The sequence below is a fragment of the Procambarus clarkii genome, chromosome 80 (genome assembly GCF_040958095.1).
Source record: "Procambarus clarkii isolate CNS0578487 chromosome 80, FALCON_Pclarkii_2.0, whole genome shotgun sequence".
Lineage (NCBI taxonomy): Eukaryota > Metazoa > Arthropoda > Malacostraca > Decapoda > Cambaridae > Procambarus > Procambarus clarkii.
Genome location: NC_091229.1, coordinates 7,167,892 through 7,190,354, shown reverse-complemented (window position 1 = coordinate 7,190,354; position 22,463 = coordinate 7,167,892). Strand labels below are relative to the sequence as shown.

Here is a 22,463-nt window from a genome sequence, read left to right as displayed (position 1 = left end):
GTGCACCTGCGACTGTTATGCCTGGTGGTGCACCTGCGACTGTTGTGCCTGGTGGTGCACCTGCGACTGCTGTGCCTGGTGGTGCACCTGCGACTGCTGTGCCTGGTGGTGCACCTGCGACTGTTGTGCCTGGTGGTGCACCTGCGACTGCTGTGCCTGGTGGTGAACCTGCGACTGCTGTGCCTGGTGGTGCACCTGCGACTGCTGTGCCTGGTGGTGCACCTGCGACTGTTGTACCTGGTGGTGCACCTGCGACTGTTGTGCCTGGTGGTGCACCTGCGACTGCTGTGCCTGGTGGTGCACCTGCAACTGTTGTGCCTGCTGGTTCGTCTGTGCCTGTGGTGTCTCCTGTGCCAGCTGTGGTGGAGGACGTGGCTGCTCCTGATTCCTGTCTTCTACTTCCGGTGGATGTGGAGGTGCATCCTGTTCCTGGTGCTTTGTTGGTGGATGGGCGTGGTGTTGGGAGTGTCGTCTCGGTGCCTCCCATTGTGGGCGGTGCGTTCGCTGAGGGTGATGGAAGCGTCGTCGTTGGCGCCGGCGTTCCTGTTGCATGCATTGCGAGTCCGCTTTCTGCTCCCCCTGAGGGTGCGTTCCATGAGGGGGCGTTGACCTCCCTTGCTCCTCGCCGGAAGCGCGTTGCGGGGGCGCGCTCACGCAGTAGAGAGCCCCCTGGCAAACGGATTGAGGCTTCGCAGAGTTGTGCCTTGTGTGGTGCCCCCACTCCTCCTAATTCTCATGTGTCTGATATGGATTCCGGAAGTGATGCAGTGCCGGATGGCAGCAAGATTTCCTCGTCGGTGGTGGACGTCGGTGATACCTGGTCAGTGGCAGCGGGGTTTCGGCGTGCTTCGCTGGGTGATGCCGGCACTGTCCGCTTCCTGCGGGATCAGAGTTCCGGCATTACGGTGGATTTCCCGACGGTGGGGCGGCGGCAGTTTGAGCCTCAGGATGATGACGGCGCCTCTGCAGTGGGTGGCTCTGTGCCCTCTGGTGGTCCTGGAGGGGCTGGGGGTCATTAATGGGTTCGATGGCGCCTGCTATTGTTTGTGCGTCTTTGAATGTTCGTGGTCTGAATGCTTTGGCGGTCCAATTGGGCCTTGTAGATGTGCTTCGGGAGCAGTGGGTGGATGTGGCTCTGGTCCAAGAGCACAATGTTCGGGATGTGTCTGTGTTGCAGGGGTTGTGTGCTGAGTTTCATGTTGTGTTGAACCCGCCGAGGACGTCCTTTCGGGGAACGCTGATGTTGTTTTCGCGGAGGGCATCTATTTCCGTGCTTCACACGGAAATGGATGAAGAAGGGCGGGTCTTGTTTGTTCGGGCTGAGTATTTGGGGGTTGTGATTCCGTTATTGACGGTGTACGCCCCTTCTGGGGTGGCATATCATCAGGACCGGGAGCTGTTTTTTCGGGAGGGGCTTTTGCCATACCTGCGGCATGATTCACGGGATTTGATCTTTGGGGGGATTTTAATTGTGTTACGTGTGTGAGGGATTGCTCTAGTGCTCACCCTCGGAATGTTTCGGCCGCTTTAATTGAGGTTTTGTGTGCATGCGGGTTTCGCGATGCGGCTGTTTTGTGTGGCGGCTCGTTGGAGTATACCTTCGCTGCGCATGGGGCGAGTTCTAGGTTGGTTAGGTTCTATGTTTCTGGTGGGGAGTGTTCGGTTTTTGATTTTCGCACGGTCCCTGTGGCTTTCTCGGAACATTGTTTGGTGGTTGTCTGGAGTCAGGTGCGGGTGGGGCCTGGGTGGTGGAAACTAAATTGTCGGTTATTGCGTTGTCCACGTATTTGTGTGCAGTTTCGGGCCTGGTGGGTTGGCATCGTTGCCCGGAAGGCTGATTTCTCCTCTTTGTTCGTTTAGTGGGAGTGGTGTAAGGTGGAGTGTCGGAGTTTTTTTGGGATTGTTGCTAAGCGGGAGGCTGCCGGGAGGTTTGGTCTGCTGCGGTTACTTCAGGCGCGTTTGTCTTCTTTATATGTGCAGTTGAATGCTGGGGTTGACTGCTTTAGTGAAATTGCTGAGTGTAAGGAGCGTATTTGTGATTTGCATGCTTTGCATGCGGTGTTGGCTGACGGTGTTTGCGTGCGTGCTCGTGTAGCTGAGCGGGTGGATGGGGAGAGGCTCTCTCCCTTTCTTTTAGGGAGGGAGACCTACCTTACCTTACCTTGAGGTGCTTCCGGGGCTTAGCGTCCCCGTGGCCCGGTCGTCGACCAGGCCTCCTGGTTGCCGGACTGATCAACCAGGCTGTTGGACGCGGCTGCTCGCAGCCTGACGTATGAGTCACAGCCTGGTTGATCAGGTATCCTTTGGAGGTGCTTATCCAGTTCTCTCTTGAACACTGCTACTGTCTGAGAAGGCTGCTAGGGGTTCCGTTCTTCTCAAGGGTCTTCGGCGGCCTGATGGGTCTGTGACTTCTAGCACGGAGGGTGTTCTGCTTACCGCGCGGCAGGAGTTGGAGGCACTCTATGGGGAGGTGCGTGGGGATAGTGTGCTCGCGGGTTCCTTTTTGGACAGGTGCTTCCCCGGTTTGTCACGCTCGGAGTGTGACCGGTTGGTGCAGGATGTTTCCACAGTGGAGCTCCTGGAGGTGGTTTGGTCGTTTCGTTCTGGGAGAGTGCCGGGTGCGGATGGCCTGCCCATTGATTTCTACCTTACCTTTTGGGATGTGTTGGGGGAGGTGCTTTTGGAAGTGGTGCAGGCGTGTTTGCGTTTGGGTGCTCTGCCTGATTCCTTTTGTGACGGGATCGTGCGGCTGCTCCCAAAGCCGGGCGATTTGCATTTGTTTTCCAATTGGAGGCCTATTACGCTCCTAAATGTTGATTATAAAATTCTTTCTAAGGTTTTAGCGCGTCGATGTCAGGGTGTCGTTGCGTCACTGGTCTCTATGGAACAATTTTGTGGTGTGCCTGGCCGTGCCCTGATGCATTGCAATGCCTTACTTCGTGATGGGCTTCTCTATGCGTCCGATTATCGGCTTTCGGCGGCTATGATCAGCTGGACTGGTCCAAGGCCTTCGATCGGGTGTCCTTAGAGTTTGTTTTTAGTGCTATGGAGAGGCTTGGTTTTCCGGTGGTGTTTGTGGGGTGGGTCCGTTTGTTGTATGTCCGGAGTCGCAGTCGCGTTTGTGTGAATGGGTTTTTTAGTTCATTTTTTCCTATTTGCCGTTCCGTTCGTCAGGGGTGTCCCATGTCCATGCTTTTGTATGTGATGTTTCAGGAACCTCTTTTCCGGGAGGTGAAAGCGTGTTCCTTGATTGTGCCTCCTTGTCTGCCATCCGGTCACCGGCTACCCGTTTGCGGGTATGCTGACGACACCGTTCTTTTTGTAGCTTCGGAGGGTTCTGTTGGGGTTGTCCAGGACGTTCTCCTGCGGTTTGAGTCCGCTACGGGGGCAGTTCTTAATCGAGCGAAGTCGGGGTTGATGGGGATCAGTGAGTGGGCCTCCGCCTGGTGTGGGATAGGTCGTGGTTTCCGGTGGTCTCCTCGATTCGGGTTCTTGGGGTTACTTGGTTTGCCTCCTATGACCACTCCTTGGAGTGGAATTGGGGTGCTGTCTCTCGGTCGGTTGGTGTTGCGGTTGGCCTTTTGTCGCGTCGTCCTTTGACGATTTATCAGAGGGGACTGCTTGTTGCGTGTAAGGTCTTGTCGCGTGTCTGGTTTGTGGCTCGATGTTTCCCGTTGGATCGTCGGAAGGCCTTGAGTTTGGAGAGTGTGGTGTACAGATATGTATGGTGTGGGCGTTATCAACCGGTGCGCCGTTCGACGTTGGTGTTAGGGGTGAGAGAGGGGGGTGTTGGCATTCCTGACGTCTTCACGAAGGCCAAGGCCCTCGTCTGGGTCTCGTTGCGTCAGGGGTTGGTTCTCGGTGGGGGGTTGAATACGCTGGGTGTTTTTTTCTGCTCGCTTCGCTTCAGTTTTTTGGTTGATTTGGGGGGTTTGTCAGGAGGTGGCCTTGTTTACCCCCCCTGTTTATTCTTGGGCCGTGGGGATTCTTCGGGAGCTCTGCCACCATCCTGGGTTTCTGTCCTTCTCGTGCAAGGCTGTGTATGGGGTGTTGTTGCCCCGGGTGCGGCCTCGAGTGGAGGGCTTATTCCCGTGTTGGGGTTGGGGTGGTATCTGGTCCTGTTTGGGGGCACGGTTCTTGGCGCCTCAGCAGCGTGAATTGCTGTTCAGGTTCTGCATTTGTCGCTGGCGACAAATGAGCGGTTGTGTATGCTTGGCTTGCGTGATTTTGGGGCGTGTGTTCATTGTGGTTTAAGTGAATCGCAGGTGCATGTATTTTATTTTTGTGTCCGGTTACAGGGGTTGGTGGACTGGTTTCGGGATGTCCTGGAGGTGTTTTGTGGTCCGGGTGGGTTGTCGGGGTGATGTTTTGCAGTTTTTGTTTTTGTATTTTCCGGCTTATTCGCAGCGGGTGCGTAATACATTATGTGTTTTGGTTGCTGATTATGTGTTTTGTGTGTGGGTTGGGAGGCGGGAGGGTTTTGGGGTTGCCCGAATTTTAGGATTTTTGCGGGGGCGCATGCGGTTTACCTGGTGGTGGTTGCAGCGCGCTTTTCCGGAGGAGTTTGGTCGGTGGTTCACAGATGCCTATGTTCGTAGGGTTGCCTTTGGGTCGGTAGGTGCCTTGGTGGGAAGGTGATGTTCTCGTCTTGGGTGGGGTTGGGGTGTCGATGTGGGTTTAGAGGGGTTGAGGGGTTTTCGGGGTTTGCTTTGCTATGCGCTCCCTTTTCGCTTCTTTGGGTGTCCTTGGCGGGGGTTGCATGTGATTGTGTGTCTCCCCCCTTGAGATGCTGCTGCTCCTGTGTGTGTGTGTGTGGTGTGTTTCCGTACCTCCGGGTGCCGGTTGTGTCCGTATGCGTTTGAGCGTGTGGTTTTGAGGGAGGTTTTGGCTCCTGCGTGGGCCTGGGTTTTGTGCTGTACTGCTTTCTACTGTTCTTTTTGTGGCCGTGTTTCGCTTTGGCCTGCGACCCATTATTTTGCGTGCTTGGGTGCTGTGTGGTGTGCCGTGGTGTGGGTGGTATGAGTGTGTTTGTCTTGTTGTTTAGGGTGTTTAGTGTGTGTGCACATAATTTCTTCTCATTTAGTGTATGTCATTTTCCTGGGTAGTGCGTGTATGGTCCTATGCTCCTTTGTTCTTCTGTGTGTGTGGTAGGGGTGGTTTTGTGCACGTGATTCTATATCCACGTCTGTGTATGTTTTATGTTATTGGTTCCAGGTGTGTTTAAATGTTATTTATGTACTCTATTGTTTTCTTTATTTTTCATGTAATTTTCTTTGCCATGTTCTGTATTGCTATGTAGATATGAACTGTTTTGCCTATTGTTTCCATGTACTGTTTTAGCACTTAATTCCCTGCACTGTTTAGCCCATTGCTTCAATGCGTTTTTATTTTGTTCAGCGCTTGTGTTTGTTTTGCGGTTACTGTTATAGTTTAGTGTACAGACTGTTTATTCCTGTGAACTGTTCCTTCATTGGTATACTTGATGTGTACAGGTTTTCGTTGGTTTGTGTGTTCTTGTATTTGTGTAATTTATAAAAATTAAAAAAAAACACCATCGTCTCACACTCACCACCACCACCATCGTCTCACACTCACAACCACCACCACCACCATCGTCTCACACTCACAACCACCACTGGTCGGTTTTATTAATGTGAGTACTCATAAATTTATCTCTGTATTTTGTTGTTGCGCTTAAGTTTCTTGTGCTGATTATACAGCGACCTTCCGACTTGACGCTGTCTCATTAGCACCTGTACAGGTGAGGGAAGCATAGTCAAAGAATGTACATGTAAGGGACGGTTACAGTACATCTGGGGGATTACTGTAATTTGGTCTCTCTTTGTGTATGTGTTACACGTTTATACACATTTAGTCAGGTTGTACTTTTCTTTTGAGTTGCGGTTCGGTTCAATATTATACCTTTCTGGTTATAGATTTCCATGTGTATGGTTTGTTATCATTTCGGAAGAAACCAGTTAATCCAGAGACATAAAAGGTGATCTGTTGTGATACCCTGATTTATTGACTACTGTGTTTATTGATTATTCTCTTTGTGATTAATAATGCCAGTGTGTTGTGTTGTGATTTTGTGCTGTGTTATTGATTAAGCACTGTGAAGAGTAGCCTAGTGTTACCATGTTCTATTCTGTCTGCGTGATGAGAATTTATGTGATCTATAATTGTTAATTGAAGAATCAGTGAAGTTAATTAGTTATTGTGACTAGCTGTCAATTGAGGCAGTGTAATTAACGTAATCAAGTGAAGTGACATAGTCTTGGTTGGCAAGATATCTTAAGTTACAGCGTTGAGTCAGCGTAAATTGTTCTTGATTAAATGATTAATTATCTGTCCGCTTGACAGTTATTCATGGAATTTCCCAATGATTGTTTAAATGTCTTTGTGGCAGAGTAATTACTGTGGAACAATTATTGCTTTGGTTGTTGGACTGAGTGACAGATTGTAATTAATGTAAATTACTTTTGGGTGTTGATCGTCTGGATGTAATTAAATAATGTAATCAACTAAATTGTTGTTTTATTAAAACATTTTATTGTTTGTTTGATAGAACGATAAAGTAATTACTGCTGCTTTTATTGCCGTCCTTAGAGACGTGTGTTATTAACGTAATTTGAGAGTGTTACAGGAGACTCAGTGACCAGTGTTCTGATCACCATGGGGGGGGGGGTTATACAATGAAACTTGGGTTATTATAACCAACCTGATACTTGTTTACCGTCGAACAGAGACCCCAACCACTCCCTGACAGCCACTCCCTGACAGAACAAACAGCCGACCTCGGTAGACACACTCGCGCTACCACCGATTGATCAGCAATGGACACTGGAGAGTTTGCAATTCTTTGGAAGATCACCATAGTATGCGTCTGGTTCTGGGAGAGTGGTTCAGCGGCACCTCTGTTTCGGGGGATATGGCTCACACTTATATTCCTCCTCCGGTGCGATGTTTTCTCACTAACGTTTCTCACACAAACGTTGCAGTTCTCCCACACAAACGTTGCAGTTCTCCCACACAAATGTTGTAGTTCTCCCACACAAATGTTGCAGTTCTCCCACACAAATGTTGCAGTTCTCCCACACAAATGTTGCAGTTCTCACACACAAATGTTGCAGTTCTCACACACAAATGTTGCAGTTCTCACACACAAATGTTGCAGTTCTCACACACAAATGTTGCAGTTCTCACACACAAATGTTGCAGTTCTCACACACAAATGTTGCAGTTCTCACACACAAGTGTTGCAGTTCTCCCACATAAACGTTGCAGTTCTCCCACATAAACGTTGCAGTTCTCCCACATAAACGTTGGAGTTCTCCCACACAATCGTGAATCCATCATCATCATGACATAATAAATGTTTTCCTAATAAAACATAATTAAATGTATTCACAGAAAATAATCTCCACCCAACATCTCTCTTAACACTATGGCATCGCCGTGAGATGGGTCCTCCCCCATCCTGGACGGGTCCACCTGGGAACATGTCTTGACAAGTCCCTGGGGCCTCCCTTCGTCACTGGGGCTGCTGCCCCTCAGTCGCTCACCAGACAAGGGAGAGTGAGGGTGCGCAGCTATCGCCTCCAACATGTCCACTCAATTTAAATTTCCTATTTCAGCTCAATAAAATTTCTACCCTATATATTCATATGTTCATTATGATCGTTGGACACACGATCAAACACTGTTAGCTAATCTAACAAACTATTAAACAAGCCTACTACAAGGATCTATGACCTAGGGGCATGCTCAGGCCCTGGTCCTCAACAATGGCGCTCACACAGGCCGCCCAGAAAATCACTGTAGGACTGCTTCACAAGGCTTCTTCAAGTCCTGACTTGAGCACACTGAGTCGCCCAGTAGGCTCCACAACAGAAGGCCTGCTTGTTTACTTCCTTTTGAGGAAGCAACACAATTAGAGTTCTACAAAGGCATGACAGACACACACTTTCAGGTCGCCTCTAATTTGTCAAAATTACAGAGAAATGGTGCACTATGTCCCTCAATAGTTTCCTCACACTTGGAAACAAGCAGCCTTTGCTCCACCACTAACACAGGGAACTATATTCTTCCTTCTTCCAGGAGAATCAACAAAGTACAACCACCTCTGACGACTGCCATAACTCAAGTGAGGTCACGACCTCCTGCTTGCATCACTTCTTCCCACCAAAGTATCAACATCTCATTTCATGTCACTTATTTAAATGCGCATCCTCTGCTCATATTTTAAAATTAATCACTGACGATTATTATTTATTAATATATACATCTTTCCTCTAACCTCTCAATCAGGCCCGGAAGGCAGAATAACTCTCACTGGGTAGCCTCGCTCCACCCAGTCTACATTGCGTCATAACACCAGTCTTGCTGTGTTTGCTTTGTTGTTAATTGTTTTGATTTGTGTCTTGAGTCAAAGTGAGCATCTTTTTGTTCAGTCTACTTCATTTTACCAGCCAAAAGCATTACAAACAGGATTCCGTACTGTACTGCTACTTGAATAGCTGTCATTAGTAGTTACCTAGGACAATTAACGTAACGTTAAATGGTTGTGCTTTGTATTAGTATTAAGTCCTATAATAAATTGTTATTGTTAATGAAAGAAGTGTCTTTATGTCAATAGCGTTCAACAATATTTACCACCATACCTATGCTGCAACAAACTAGACTATTTCTTGCATTTAATGAAGGTCTGTTTCTGGACTCGAACTTCATTCATAACCACACACCAAATATAATTTTGGTGTGAGATTCCAATAGTTACCCTTAACATTGCCCTAGAAATTGAGGAGCTAAGCGACCTAGTGGATAGGTTTCCCAAGGAAGTGGACATCGACGGTTGCTCTTGTCATTTTATTTTTCTGTTTTAAAGTAAAATGTTCATGTCTAACACTCAACGTGTTGGCTTGTGCAAGCCTATCTGTCTGACCATCATTAGTGAATTAGTGCAAAAAATAAGAAAATCTCAAATTATTACGAGGATCTAAAAATTTTCACCTAAAGTCATGGAAAAGATGATCTATTTCTCAAGAGTCCTCCCTAAGTTCAAAAAATGACGGTTTACACCCATTATGCTCCAATATTCAAATATTAAAGTTGCTTTTGGAAATACTTGCATAACTAGAATTATGGCATACACATGAATAGACCCTCTCCACCTCTCTTTCTTTTTTAAACTAAGGCTAGGGGTTCATAATGGCTGTCACATGACGTTCCTAGTGAAACTTCATGCAAGAGCTGTTATCATAATCTAAGCTCATCTGAAGTCTGCTTCTAGAAACTCATTTATTTCAAGAGAACATATTTTTAATCTATTACATAGGGAGCTATCATATAAAGAACCTGGTGAAACTGCAAGCAAGAGCTGTAATCCTTCATCAGCTATGTTGAAACCTACTCCTAGAGGCCCTTTAATTTCATGAGCCTAGTTATATGCTTTACTAGGAGAAGCCTTTATTCGTTAACAACATTAGGTAACACTCATATAAGGAACAGGCTGAGCTTGTAGCCAACTGTGTGCCAGAGTTATGTGATCAGTTGACCTGGTCTCCCGTGTATCAACCTGTTGAGCGAACAAATCCCAGATGCGAGTCGTTCTAGGAATGAATGATCACTGACGAAGTGATGTTCTCGAGAAAGGCACCGCCAGCATGAGAATTGAAGGTTGAGCGCCTAGTGCTACAGGTGGCAACTACTGGTAGTCCACAGAGTTGGGCCAGGTGCGAAACTTTTTGGATGTTGGCCTTTTACATAAAAATAAGACCCCCAACGTCACGACGGTGTTGCAGGCTCAGATGTTCAGACCGTTCCCGCCAGACTTGGTCAAGACTAGAGATGAGCCTTTCTGCACGGCTCGCCACTTTGTCCAATAGTCTGATGAATGGTGGGGAGCTGACTACTCAGGAAAGGGGTGCGATGATGTACTGCTTGTTAGATGAGAGCGAAATTGTGCTTCATGTAAGATTTTGCAGCTGTCAAGAAGGTGTCAAATCACCTTCTTTCACACCTTCATGTAAGGCTGTAAGTGTCCTGGCTGACGTTTGGGCTAAGTTAAGCACGTTAATCTTCATTATCTCTGAACAGTCAAACTTCACTCCAGTCAATTTTATCTGTCAACGCTAGGGATTTGCCATCCATTTGAAAGCCTGTCCGATTTGCAATGTACAATCTAGTTATCATCATCGTTTGTGTTTTCTCAGCCGCAAATGTGACCTGTTATCTCCTACCCCAGGTAGAAATCACTGAAAGTTGATGATTGATGAGTCTTACAACGGGTGGCATTTCTTCTTTTCTGTTTGTAAAGTTTAGAGTGCAATCATTAGCATAGGCTTGAGTTTGAGGAATGAGATGAAATAGATTGTTGAAATAGACATTCCACAGCAGAGGGCCAAGCACACTACCCTGTGGATCGCTGGCACCAATTCAGTGACTTTTGGATTCTGCTCCATTGAGGACTACTGTTAGGGTCTGTTGTCGAAGGTAGTCTTTTATTAACTCTAAGACGGAGCCTGAGATACCTAGTGCTTGAAGCTTCATTACTAATCCAGAGTGCCAGACCCAATCAAAGGCTTCTGCTATGTCTAGAGCAACAACACTGATGATTTTGGACTCATTCTGTGACTGATGCCGCTTAGTGGAAAGATTTAGCAAGAGATCCGAAGCAGGTCGGCCTTTTCTAAAACCATACTGTAGATCACATATTAGCCGATGATGATAAAAAAAATATAATGACCAAATCCACAAGGGCCGTGATGAGGGTTCGAACCTACGTCGAATCATCAGGGCCCTTGTGAATTTGTTCATTTAGTGCATCACGTTATTGTGATTTCTGTTTGTAAAGTGATATAATTTGCTCAGTGATTAATGATTCTTGGATTTTACCAGTAATGAAGAGAAGTGAGAATGGACTTTAGTTACCAACCACTGTGCGGCTCTTCTGGACCACTGGACTGCCTTCTTCCGTACTGGAACAACAACTGCCTTCTTCCATAAGGAGGGCTAAATTCCTTCACCTAAATTCCTTGGAATGACCTTATCTGGCTCCAAAGCTTGGCCTGTGTCTAGCCTTTTAAGGAAATGGAGAACTTCAGCCTGCTGTATAACTACTTCGGTCATCCTAGACACAGTGCTTAGAGCAAGATGTGGAGGCTGACATTCAGGATCAGGAACTTGCAGCTTGGCAACAAAGTGGTTTGCCAAGATGCAATATCCACACCAAAGCTAATCAGTAGGCTTGGTCACATTCTGCCGGTGAGGGATATGCCAATGCTTGAGGTCTAGTATAGGAATGTACTGAGAGGGTATGCCAATGCTTGAGGTCTAGTATAGGAATGTACTGAGAGGGTATGCCAATGCTTGAGGGCTAGTATAGGCATATACTGAGAGGGGTTCTGTCTCTTTCTCTCTCTCGCTATCTCTCTCTCTCTCTCTCTCTCTCTCTCTCTCTCTCTCTCTCTCTCTCTCTCTCTCTCTCTCTCTCTCTCTCTCTCTCTCTCTCTCTCTCTCTCTCTCTCTCTCTCTCTCTCTCCCTCTCTCTCTCTCTCTCTCTCTCTCTCTCTCTCTCTCTCTCTCTCTCTCTCTCTCTCTCTCTCTCTCTCTCTCTCTCTCTCTCTCTCTCTCTTTCTCTCTCTCTCTCTCTCTATTTCTCTCTTTCTCTCTCTCTCTCTGTCTCCTTCCTTCCTCTCTCTCTCTCTCTTCTCTCTCTCTCTCTCAAAAGTGAATTTCTGATAGTACAATAAAATAATTATTATGAGTCTATAGCCAACTGAACCTTATGAACCTCATATAATATCATGATAAAAGTTCGAATGAAGAGACGAAGTTGCACAGTAATTGAGTTTTCCCTGGAGTGCCTGGTATCAGGCGCCCTTCACGCAGTGCGCAACAATGACGGAGTGCGTGACCAGCTGAGTCATTGTTGTGTATATTGGTGATGAGATAGGCAGCATGTGCTGATCTCTCTGGGCAGCTCCCTCGCTCATTCTTGGCCAGACACAGATACGGAAAGGACCGGTAAGCACGCTACTGCCGTCGTCAGTATTCGGTCTCTCTCACTGTTATAATATTATGAAGAAATATTGTGACCATTGTAAGAGTCGGTCTCAGGGTAGAGACGATGGGTTAGTTATATTTTACACATTGTTTTTCAATCATATTACAGCGTCGTGGACTTATGCTCTTGGGCTGCAATCTGTCTTACTTAACCACGACCTCATATCTCACCTCTAGATAAATGTTTTGGAGCGACGCTGGGAATGTGACGCAACATTCGATAGTGACTCCCAGATTCTTGCCTTACTGGTCACATTTATCACTAAAGCGTTGGTTCAACTCCCCGCATTACACCTAATAATTTTCTCCCGGCTATATCACGTCATTGATATGCATTGGCATATCCCTCACTGGCAGAATGTGATCTAGCTTACTGATTAGCTTTGGTTTGGAAATTGCTGCCGGACGGCAGTCGAGGCCAAAAACAAGGCCTAGAGTAAATTTAAGACATCCCTCGGCTCATAACAGAAACATTCATAAACAATTTTGTCGTATTATCAAAGAAGTTCAGTGGGTATATCCAGATGGAAATCTGAAACCCGAAGAAAGCTTGTATCTTGAAGGGTTAGATCCAAGGTCTGGTGGTCCCTGGTGAAAGATCGGCATAATTATTCATCTGAGGACACAATCCCAGATCTAAACCTGGAACGATGGAACCAATGATCAGGGAAAGGCTGATCTACTGGCAAACCACTTTGTTGCCAAGATGCAAGTTCCTGATCCTGAATGTCAATCTTCCCTTTTATCATATCATGTCATATCTGAATGTCATATCTTCCCTATTATCTTAGCATCATCAGCAAACATGTTCATGTAATTCTGTATTCCCACTAGTAGATCGTTTATGTAAACAATGTACATTACCGGTGCAAGAACTGAACTCTGTGGTACTCCACTCATGACATTCCTCCAATCCGATACCTTGCCTCTGATTACGTCCCTCATTTTTCTGTCAGTTAGGAAACTTTTCATCCATGTTAGTATCTTACCTGTCACCCCTCCAATATGTTCCAGTTTCCAGAACAACCTCTTATGGGGAACTCTGTCGAAAGCCTTTTTTAGGTCCAGATAGATGCAGTCAACCCAACAATCTCTTTCCTGTAAAATCTCTGTGGCTCGATCATAAAAACTGAGTAAGTTCGTTACACAGGATCTTCAGATCGAAAATCATACTGTCTGTCTGATATTATATCGTTTTCCTCCAGGTATTCTACCCATTTAGTTTTAATTATTTTTTCCAATATTTTGACTATTACACTTGCCAATGATAAAGGTCTATAATTAAGGGGGTCTTCCCTGCTTCCACTTTTCTAGACTGGAACTATGTTAGCCTTTTTCCACACATCAGCTACAACTCCTGTACACAGGGATGCCTGAAAAATCTGTTGAAGTGGAATGCTGAGCTCAGGTGCACATTCTCTCAGAACCCATGGTGAAACGCCATTTGGACCAACTGCCTTGTTCTTACTTAGCTCCTTGAGCATTTTTTCCACTTCGTCTCTAGTCACCTCTATGTGCTCTATGTTGTTCTCTGGAATTCTTATTGTGTCTGGTTCCCTAAAGATTTCATTTTGTTCAAACACACTTTGGAACTTTTCGTTAAGTGTTTCACACATTTCCTTTTCATTTTCTGTTAATCTATTTCCCATTTTCAACCTCTGAATATTATCCTTTACCTACAATTTGCTGTTTATGAATTTATAGAATAAACATGGTTCTGTTTTACATTTGTCTGCAATCCCTTTTTCCAAATTTCTTTCTGCCTCTCTCCTCACTGCTGTGTAGTTGTTTCTCGCATCTTTGTATCGTTGGTATATTTGGGGGTTTGGCCTCTTCCTGTATAGATTCCATTTTTGTGTCTTTAGGTCTCTGGCGTTCTCGCAATTTCTATTGAACCAATCCTGTTTCCTAGTTCTGCATCTCTGTTTTGGTATAATTTTTGTTGTGCCTTTATCATATATTTCACAAAACTTGACATACATCTCATTCACTTCCTTGCCTAGCAACAAGTCTGTCCAATTATACTCACTAAAAAAAATTCTAAGGTCGCCATAATGTCCTCTCCTGAAGTCAGGTTTTTCAACTGCTTCAACCTCCTTATTTTCTTCCAGATTATGGTGCATTGCATACTTTATTCCCAAAAAGACATGGTCACTTTTACCCAAGAGAGGAAGGTACTGAATGTCAAATATCTCTTTCTCCTTCCTGGTAAATATCAAATCTAGCATGGAGGGAACGTCCCCTTCCCTCATCCTCGTTGCTTGTTTAACATGTTGATACAAGAATGTTTCCAGGATGAGGTCTACAAATCTACAGGTCCAAAAATCTTCTGGTTTAGCTTCATATGCTTCCCAGTCTATGGATTTCAAGTTGAAGTCACAGACTATCAACAGTCGTTACCTATCGTTATCCGCTCTCACTATAATCTCTCTCATTGTTGTTATAAGACCTTCTCATTTACTATCTAGCTCCTCCTTTGAACATGTGCTGCTTGGTGGTGGACCATATGCATTTATGATCATTAGTTATCATCTTCATGGCAGATCTTTAGTGCTATTATGTCACCTATTTGTGGAATGGCAGTCATTATTTCCTTTACCTTTAGGTGTTCTTTCACCAGTCCAGCAACGTCACCCCCTTTCCTAATTTTTCTGTCCCGTCTCCAAATTGAGTAGCCCCTTGGGAATATGACCACATTTAAAATACCATCTTCAAGTTTATTCTCCGTGAGAGCAACAATGTCTGGTGTCTGCAGCTGTATTACATCACTTAACTCCAGTATCTTCGATCTCACTCCATCTATGTTGGTGTATGCAATCTTCAGGAACTTGTTCCCCCTCTCCTTATTCTTCACTCCCCCCCCCCCCCCTCTCTCTCTATTGATTTTGTTGGTTTGCCTTTATGTACCAATTTACTGGTCGGCCTACCCCATCACTTTGTAGAAAAAAGAATTGATTTCTTCTTCATTCCTGCTCTCATTTAAACGTTTTGCCTCGGCGAGGTTCAGTTTCAGCTTCTCTCTGTCTTCTTTTGAAAGCTCTCGTCTTAACGACCACACTTTCCCATCCTCATCACTTTGTAATTTTCTAGCATTCCTTAGTACTTCTTCCATCTGTTTAGCACCATTTAGGGTAATCCTCAAAGGTCGATCTTTCCCTTTTGCATATCTGCCTATTCTCCTGTAGTCGCACACATTCTCTATGGTTGTAAGACCTTCCAAGAGGCCAACAATTTTATCTACTACTTTTGCTTCTTCTACAGCTCTTTCTGGCCTAGATGTTGTCTCCTTTTCTTTGCAGCCAAAAATTATCAGGGACTTACTCCGATCAACTGTGTTTTGCACCAACTTCGGGTTAGATGCCAATTCTTTTCTCACTTCCAGCCTAATGTTTGTTTTATCTTGGTTGCTACAGTGTTTGGCTTCCTTTACTGCTTCTTCAATTTTTTCCTTCTCTTTGGCCACTTGTGCATAGGTGAGTTGCATATCTTTCTTGCACTGTTCTATTCCCTGTGTAACTTCCTCCATCTGTGCTGACAAAAGCTGTTTCTCCTGTTGAATTTCCTTACCTAACCTATTGTACTCATTTATGTTTAAATTTACTTTAACCTCTTCCAAAGCTATTTTTAAGAGTTTATTTTCTTCTTCCGTGGCTTTGCAATTTGTTTCCAATTGATTCTTATTCTTGCGCATGTCTTTCACTAAACCCTCAAGACATAAAACTTTGCTATTTAAATGGTCATTACTTTCTTTCAATTTACTAATTATTTCTACATGAGAGTTCACTATAGTATCTAATTTTACCAACTTGTTATGTAGACTGTTAATATCAATGCTTTCTTCATTGAATCCAGCAAAATCAAGCTCTGTTTTGTTTTTCCTCTTGCCGGCGGCCATCTTGAATGTTCTTCTCTGCACTGGAAACACTAGGGCAACTTTTTCTCATCCGATTTTTCACTTCCTTTGGCACATTCCTGTTATCTCACCTATTTTTCAAAAGCACTATACCTTTATGTTCTCTGGGACACCACTCACTATCATCAACCTGTACTACAATACTTATAATTCTTGAAATATGCTGAAGCTCCTCTGATGCAAGTGTTGATCCTAGGGGTGTCACCTTTTGAATCATCACTTTTCATTGAATTCATCACATCATCATTTGAAGTTATCACTGCCTGATGTTATAATGGAAGGGGGACTCCCCTTCCAATCACTAACCCCTTTCCTCCTCACCATCTTCCATACACCAACAAGAATAATCAATAAAGGTAGGCAATAACTTGTACATATTTTAGTACTAAAGATTTGGGTGAATTAGGTATAAAATATACTTTAAAGTTATATTTTTTGGAGTGTAGAATGGATTAATTCAATTTACAATATTTCTTACGAGATAATTCGCTTTAATTTACGAATTTTCGGCTTACGAACCGTCTCTGGGAATGGACTAAATTCGTAAAGTACCACTGTACAGGTTTTATATATTATAATAAACCCATTTAAAAAAAAAATTATAAACCCATGGAACTGCCTAACCATTGAAGCTGTAAATGCCAAAACTCTTGTTAAATTATAAAATCCAGCTGGAAAAAATCCTCAGGGCAAATGGGGGATGACCATTGACAATCCGCCAGCTTTCTATCCTCGTCAAGGTGACTAGTGTGTTAATGGCCCATCAGGTAAATGGCTGGCCTTATTTTATCACAGTTTCTAGCTGAAAAGCTGTGAAGTTAATGGTGGACCATTACTTGGAAATCATTTTCTTTTCAATATCTTGCAAGTTTGTATTTTTATTTGGCCTTTCTGGCATGTATTATTATGCCCTATACATAAGATGGTATAAGGTATAATAATACATAATACCCTATACATTTGTCAGTTTCTTGGCCATTTTTGAAGTTCAAGTACAGTAGATCCTTTTACAAGGCCTCCATATCATTTTCGCTCCCCACTTTCCTTTGATCTTAGCTCCCCACTTAGATCTTTGTGTCAAGCACACAGTAGAGTATCAGACAACACATTCTAAACTGGAAATGGCTGATAGAAAACAGAAATTCAGTACAAATTAAGTGAAGTCAGAGTAGATAGATGTCACTAGTGGTGTGCCACAAGGGTCTGTACTGAGACAACTGCTGTTCTAAACCTAAAAAAAATGACCGGTATACTGGAGCGACCAGTAAAATCAGGAAATTTGCAGACTAATCAAAGATTGGGCATGTAGTAAAGACAAAAGAAGAGTCATGAACTGCAAAGACAAACTCCAGTGCTGGGTAGAAAAATTACATGTTGAGAAATGCTTGGGAAACCTTGGTAAATGCAGGGATGCTATGTACCGCATCAATAATACACTTATGGGCAGATCAAATTGTGACTGACTTGGGAGTCATGGTAAAAATTATCTAAATCCAAGATCTAAGTCCATCAGTGCACAGAATGAAGATAGCAGGTTGCTGGAATTTCTAACACCTATCACCAACAGAAGTACAAATATCATCCTTCACAGGTCTGTGTCTAGCACAGGTGATGCCCATCTTGTACAATATTTAGTTATGGTCCTTATAGTAGAGAACGGATGTAGATCATTAATAAACGTACAAAGAAGAATGACGAAAATACAGTGGAAAAATACCTGGTATGGGAGAGTTTTCCTACGGTCAATATAATATGCACTTCTTAGAGAGAGATGCAGGATAATGGGGGGGGGGGGGGGTGGAGGATATGGTCAAGGATTTCAAGCAGGTTAGGGAAACAGGGTTCTACAAATTTTGAAAAAGAGGTCACACCCACAACAATGGGTAAAAGCTGGTTATGGAAGAGTGGAATGGTCTGCTAGCTAACACTATTGAGAGGAAGTTAACAGGTGTCAAGAACAGAGTGGATAGATACTCAAGTAAGAGGGGATGGATTTAAATGGGAACTGCCTAGTATGGCCCAACAGGCCTGTTGCAATGCTCCCTAGTTCTTATGTTCTTATGTCATTAATGAAAACTGTGTACTTGTATTACTGTATATAAAAAGAGTTGCACCAAAATGGAACCTTTCAGTATTCTCAGCATTTCTCCACTTTTTTTCTAATTCAAATAGAGCAACCCTTTGTTTTGAATTTTTAACCACTATTGTACAATAATTTGCCATTGATTACATGTGCTAATAGCTTTTGAGCCGAGTCTTTCATGTAGTAAATTATCAAAAGCTTCAGGTCTTAAACCATGCATCAACTGTTTCCATAAATATGTTAAGGTTTGTAAAGCAGGAATTGGTTTAGACAAAACTGTTGAGTGATGCTTTTACAAGACTGAACAGAGGGAATGGATGGACGATGTATACCCTTAGAATTCTTTCCATAAGCTTTCAGATGTGTGGTTAGGCTGATTAGTCTATAGGTAGAGATACAGTTTATTGGCAAGTTCTTTTATGATTGTGGATTGAATTCTATTAACACCTAAAGCTCTTAACTTGCCAATGCACTTGATAATATAATATATAACATATATAATGGGGAAACAGTATCTCTTAACTCATTCTTTTTCCTGCTTCAAACACATGTGAGGGTATTGAGATGTCTGATCATTCTTGTGTGACGACCAATGATGTAACGTATGCATGCCCCTCAGTCGCTCACCAGACAAGGGAGAGTGAGGGTGCGCAGATATCGCCTCCAGCATTTCCACTCAAATTAAATTTCCTATTTCAGCTCAATAAAATTTCTACCCTATATATTCATATGTTCATTATGATCGTTGGACACACGATCAAACACTGTTAGCTAATCTAACAAACTATTAAACAGGCTTACTGCAGGGATCTATGACCTAGGGGCATGCTCAGGCCCTGGTCCTCAACAATGGCGCTCACACAGGCCGCCCACAAAATCACTGTAGGACTGCTTCACAAGGCTTCTTCAAGTCCTGACTTGAGTACACTGAGTCGCCCAGTAGGCTCCACAACAGAAGGCCTGCTTGTTTACTTCCTCTTGAAGAAGCAACACAATTAGAATTCCACAAAGGCATGACCGACACACTTTCAGGTCGCCTCTAATTTATCAAAATTACAGAGAAATGGTGCACTATGTCTCCCAACAGTTTCCTTACACTTGGAAACAAGCAGCCTTTGCTCCACCACTAAGACAGGGAACTACATTCTTCCTTCTTCCAGGAGAATCAACAAAGTACAACCAACTCTGACGACTGCCGTAACTCAAGTGAGGTCACGACCTCCTGCTTGCATTACTTCTTGCCACCAAAGTATCAACATCTCATTTCATGTTACTTATTTAAATGCACATCCTCTGCTCATATTTTAAAATTATTCACTGACGATTATTATTTATTAATATATACATCTTTCCGCTGGCCTCTCAATCAGGTCTGGAAGGCAGAATAACTCTCACTGGGTAGCCTCGCTCCACCCAGTCTACATTGCGTCATAACACCAGTCTTGCTGTGTTTGCTTTGTTGTTAATTGTTTTGATTTGTGTCTTGAGTCTAAGTGAGCATCTTTTTGTTCAGTCTACTTCGTTTTACCAGCCAAAAGCATTACAAACAGGATTCCATACTGTACTGCTACTTGAATAGATGTCATTAGTGGTTACTTAGGACAATTAACGTAACGTTAAATGGTTGTGCTTTGTATTAGTATTAAGTCTTATAATAAATTGTTGTTGTTAATGAAAGAAGTGTCTTTATGTCAATAGCGTTCAACAATATTTACCACCATACCTATGCTGCAACAAACTAGGCTATTTCTTGCATTTAATGAAGCTCTGTTTCTGGATTCGAACCTGATTCATAGCCACAAACACCAAATATAATTTTGGTGTGAGATTCCAATAGTTACCCTTAACATTGCCCTAGAAATTGAGGAGCTAAGCGACCTAGTGGATAGGTTTCCCAAGGAAGTGGACATCGACGGTTGCTCTTGTCATTTTATTTTTCTGTTTTAAAGTAAAATGTTCACGTCTAACAATCAACGTGTTGGCTTGTGCAAGCCTATCTGTCTGACCATTACTAGTGAATTAGTGCAAAAAATACGAAAATCTCACACTATTACGAGGATCTAAAAATTTACACCTAGAGTCATTGAAATGATCTATTTCTCAAGATCTATTTCCCTTAATTCAGAATATGACGGTTTACACTCATTATGTTCCAATATTCAAATATTAAAGTGGCTTTTGGAAATACTTGCATAACTAGCATTATGGCATACACATGAATAGACCCTCTCCACCTCTCTCTCTTTCTTTTTTAAACTAAGGCTAGGGGTTCATAAAGGCTGTCACATGACGTTCCTAGTGAAACTTCATGCAAGAGCTGTTATCATAATCTAAGCTCATTTGAAGTCTGCTTCTAGAAACTCATTTATTTCAAGAGAACATACTTTTAATCTATTACATAGGGAGCTATCATATAAGAAACCTGGTGAAACTGCAAGCAAGAGCTGTAATCCTTCATCAGCTATGTTGAAACCTACTCCTAGAGGCCCTTTAATTCCATGAGCCTAGTTATATGCTTTACTAGGAGAAGCCTTTATTCATTAACAACATTAGGTAACACTCATATAAGGAACAGGCTGAGCCTGTAGCCAACTGTGGGCCAGAGTTATGTGATCAGTTGACCTGGTCTCCCGTGTATCAACCTGTTGAGTGAACAAATCCCAGATGCGAGTCATTCTAGGAATGAATAATCACTGACGGAGTGATGTTGTCGAGAAAGGCACTTCCAGCATGAGAATTGAAGGTTGAGCGCCTGGTGCTACAGGTGGCAACTATTAGTAGTCCACGGAGTTGGGCCAGATGCGAAACTTTTTGGATGTTGGACTTTTACATAATAATAAGACCAACAACGTCACGACGGTGTTGCAGGCACTGATATTCAGACCGTTCCCGCCAGACTTGGTCAAGACAGGAGATGAGCCTTTCTGCACGGCTCGCCACTTTGTCCAAAGGTCTGATGAATGGTGGGGAGCTGACTATTCAGGAAAGGGGTGCGATGATGTACTGCTTGTTAGATGAGAGCGAAATTGTGCTTCATGTAAGATTTTGCAGCTGTCAATAAGGTGTGAAATGCACCTTCGGCATGTAAGGCTGTAAGTATCCTGGCTGACGTTTGGGCTAAGTTAAGCACGATAATCTTCATTATCTCTTGAAGAGTCAAACTTTCCCAAAATGTCAATTTCATCTGTGAACTCTAGGGATTTGCCATCCATTTGAAAGCCTGTCCGGTTTGCAATGTACAATCTAGTTATCATCATCGTTTGTGTTTTCTCAAACACAAGAGAGAGAGAGAGAGAGAGAGAGAGAGAGAGAGAGAGAGAGAGAGAGAGAGGGGAGAGAGAGAGAGAGAGAGAGAGAGAGAGAGAGAGAGAGAGAGAGAGAGAGAGAGAGAGAGAGAGAGAGAGAGAGAGAGAGAGAGAGAGAGAGAGAGAGAGAGAGAGAGAGAGAGAGAGAGAGAGAGAGGGGGGGGGGAGAGTGAGAGAGAGTGTGACGGACCCGAGCCCAGCGTCCGAGCACGGAGCAGTGACGACCGCGCCATCTGTGGGTCAGCTCCCGAAACCCCCTCCAAATGGACGACGCCATCTAGTGAGGACGAGATATACTGGCCACAAGGGCTAGTTTCCCGTCCTGATCAGCTCATGACACAGCCGCTGCTGACCTCTGGTGAGGTGATGCTTAGACAGCAACGCCATCTATGGAGCGGATAGGTGGGCGTTTGTGTCTAAGCCTGAAAGTGAGGTGCCCTAGAGTGTAACCGGATGACGTGTCTGATTACAGAGTCGACCTGGGACTGCTGTAATGAACGTTGGAGCAGTCTACCCAAGGTAGCCGTTGGTTCTCCAAGTATTAGCTGCAGAAGTTGTGCGTCACCCCCCGGATGAGCACTGTTGTGTTAGCCTGCCTGTGACATGGCAGTGGAGGATTTGTCGTACCCGGGACTGACTAGTGGAGAAGACTAACCACTGGGGTGTTTGGATGAGGAGAGTGATCAGCGGAATCACACGAGGCTCCTGCCTAGGGCTCGCAACCCTAGTATCGTTCGTGGAGTGGCCTACGCAGCGTTGCTGATTGGAACCTGCCAACTTACAGGCTGGATTTGTGGTTGACGGCCTCCACGACGGTGCCCCCAGTGGAACTCTGATTTGGCTGGCCTGTGGCCGGGGTAGACTCATCGAGGGAATCAAAGGATTCATCGTGAGGCCACGAGAGAACCAGGACCACTCGTCTTGAGCACCGTGAACGTCCAGAGTCTTCAGAGGAAGACCAGATTGTATATAATAGTGTTTATACCTCCCCCGTGTGTTAAGATATATATTATTTATGGTGATGGTGATAATTATATTATTAATTTTTGGCCATTGTCTCCCTTCCCCTTTAATTTACTTGCGTTACGGAGCACAC

General features: G+C 44.2%; 1 protein-coding gene and 1 long non-coding RNA gene across 3 annotated transcripts in view; one reads left to right on the top strand and one right to left on the bottom strand.

Annotated features, from left to right (window-relative positions):
• Positions 1-22,463, top strand: part of LOC123753433 (uncharacterized) — a 108,596-nt gene that overhangs the window by 4,445 nt on the left and 81,688 nt on the right. The window contains exon 1 of one of the 2 annotated variants that reach the window (XM_069314732.1): positions 11,919-12,027. The exons of the other annotated variant lie outside the window; for it this stretch is intronic. The gene's annotated coding sequence lies outside the window, so the exon portion shown is untranslated. Of the gene's footprint in view, positions 1-11,918; positions 12,028-22,463 lie in introns of those variants that run through there. 2 annotated transcript variants of the gene reach the window in all.
• The window catches only part of LOC138357738 (uncharacterized), a 275,493-nt gene that overhangs the window by 239,356 nt on the left and 13,674 nt on the right, over positions 1-22,463 (bottom strand). The gene's annotated exons all lie outside the window — the stretch shown is intronic.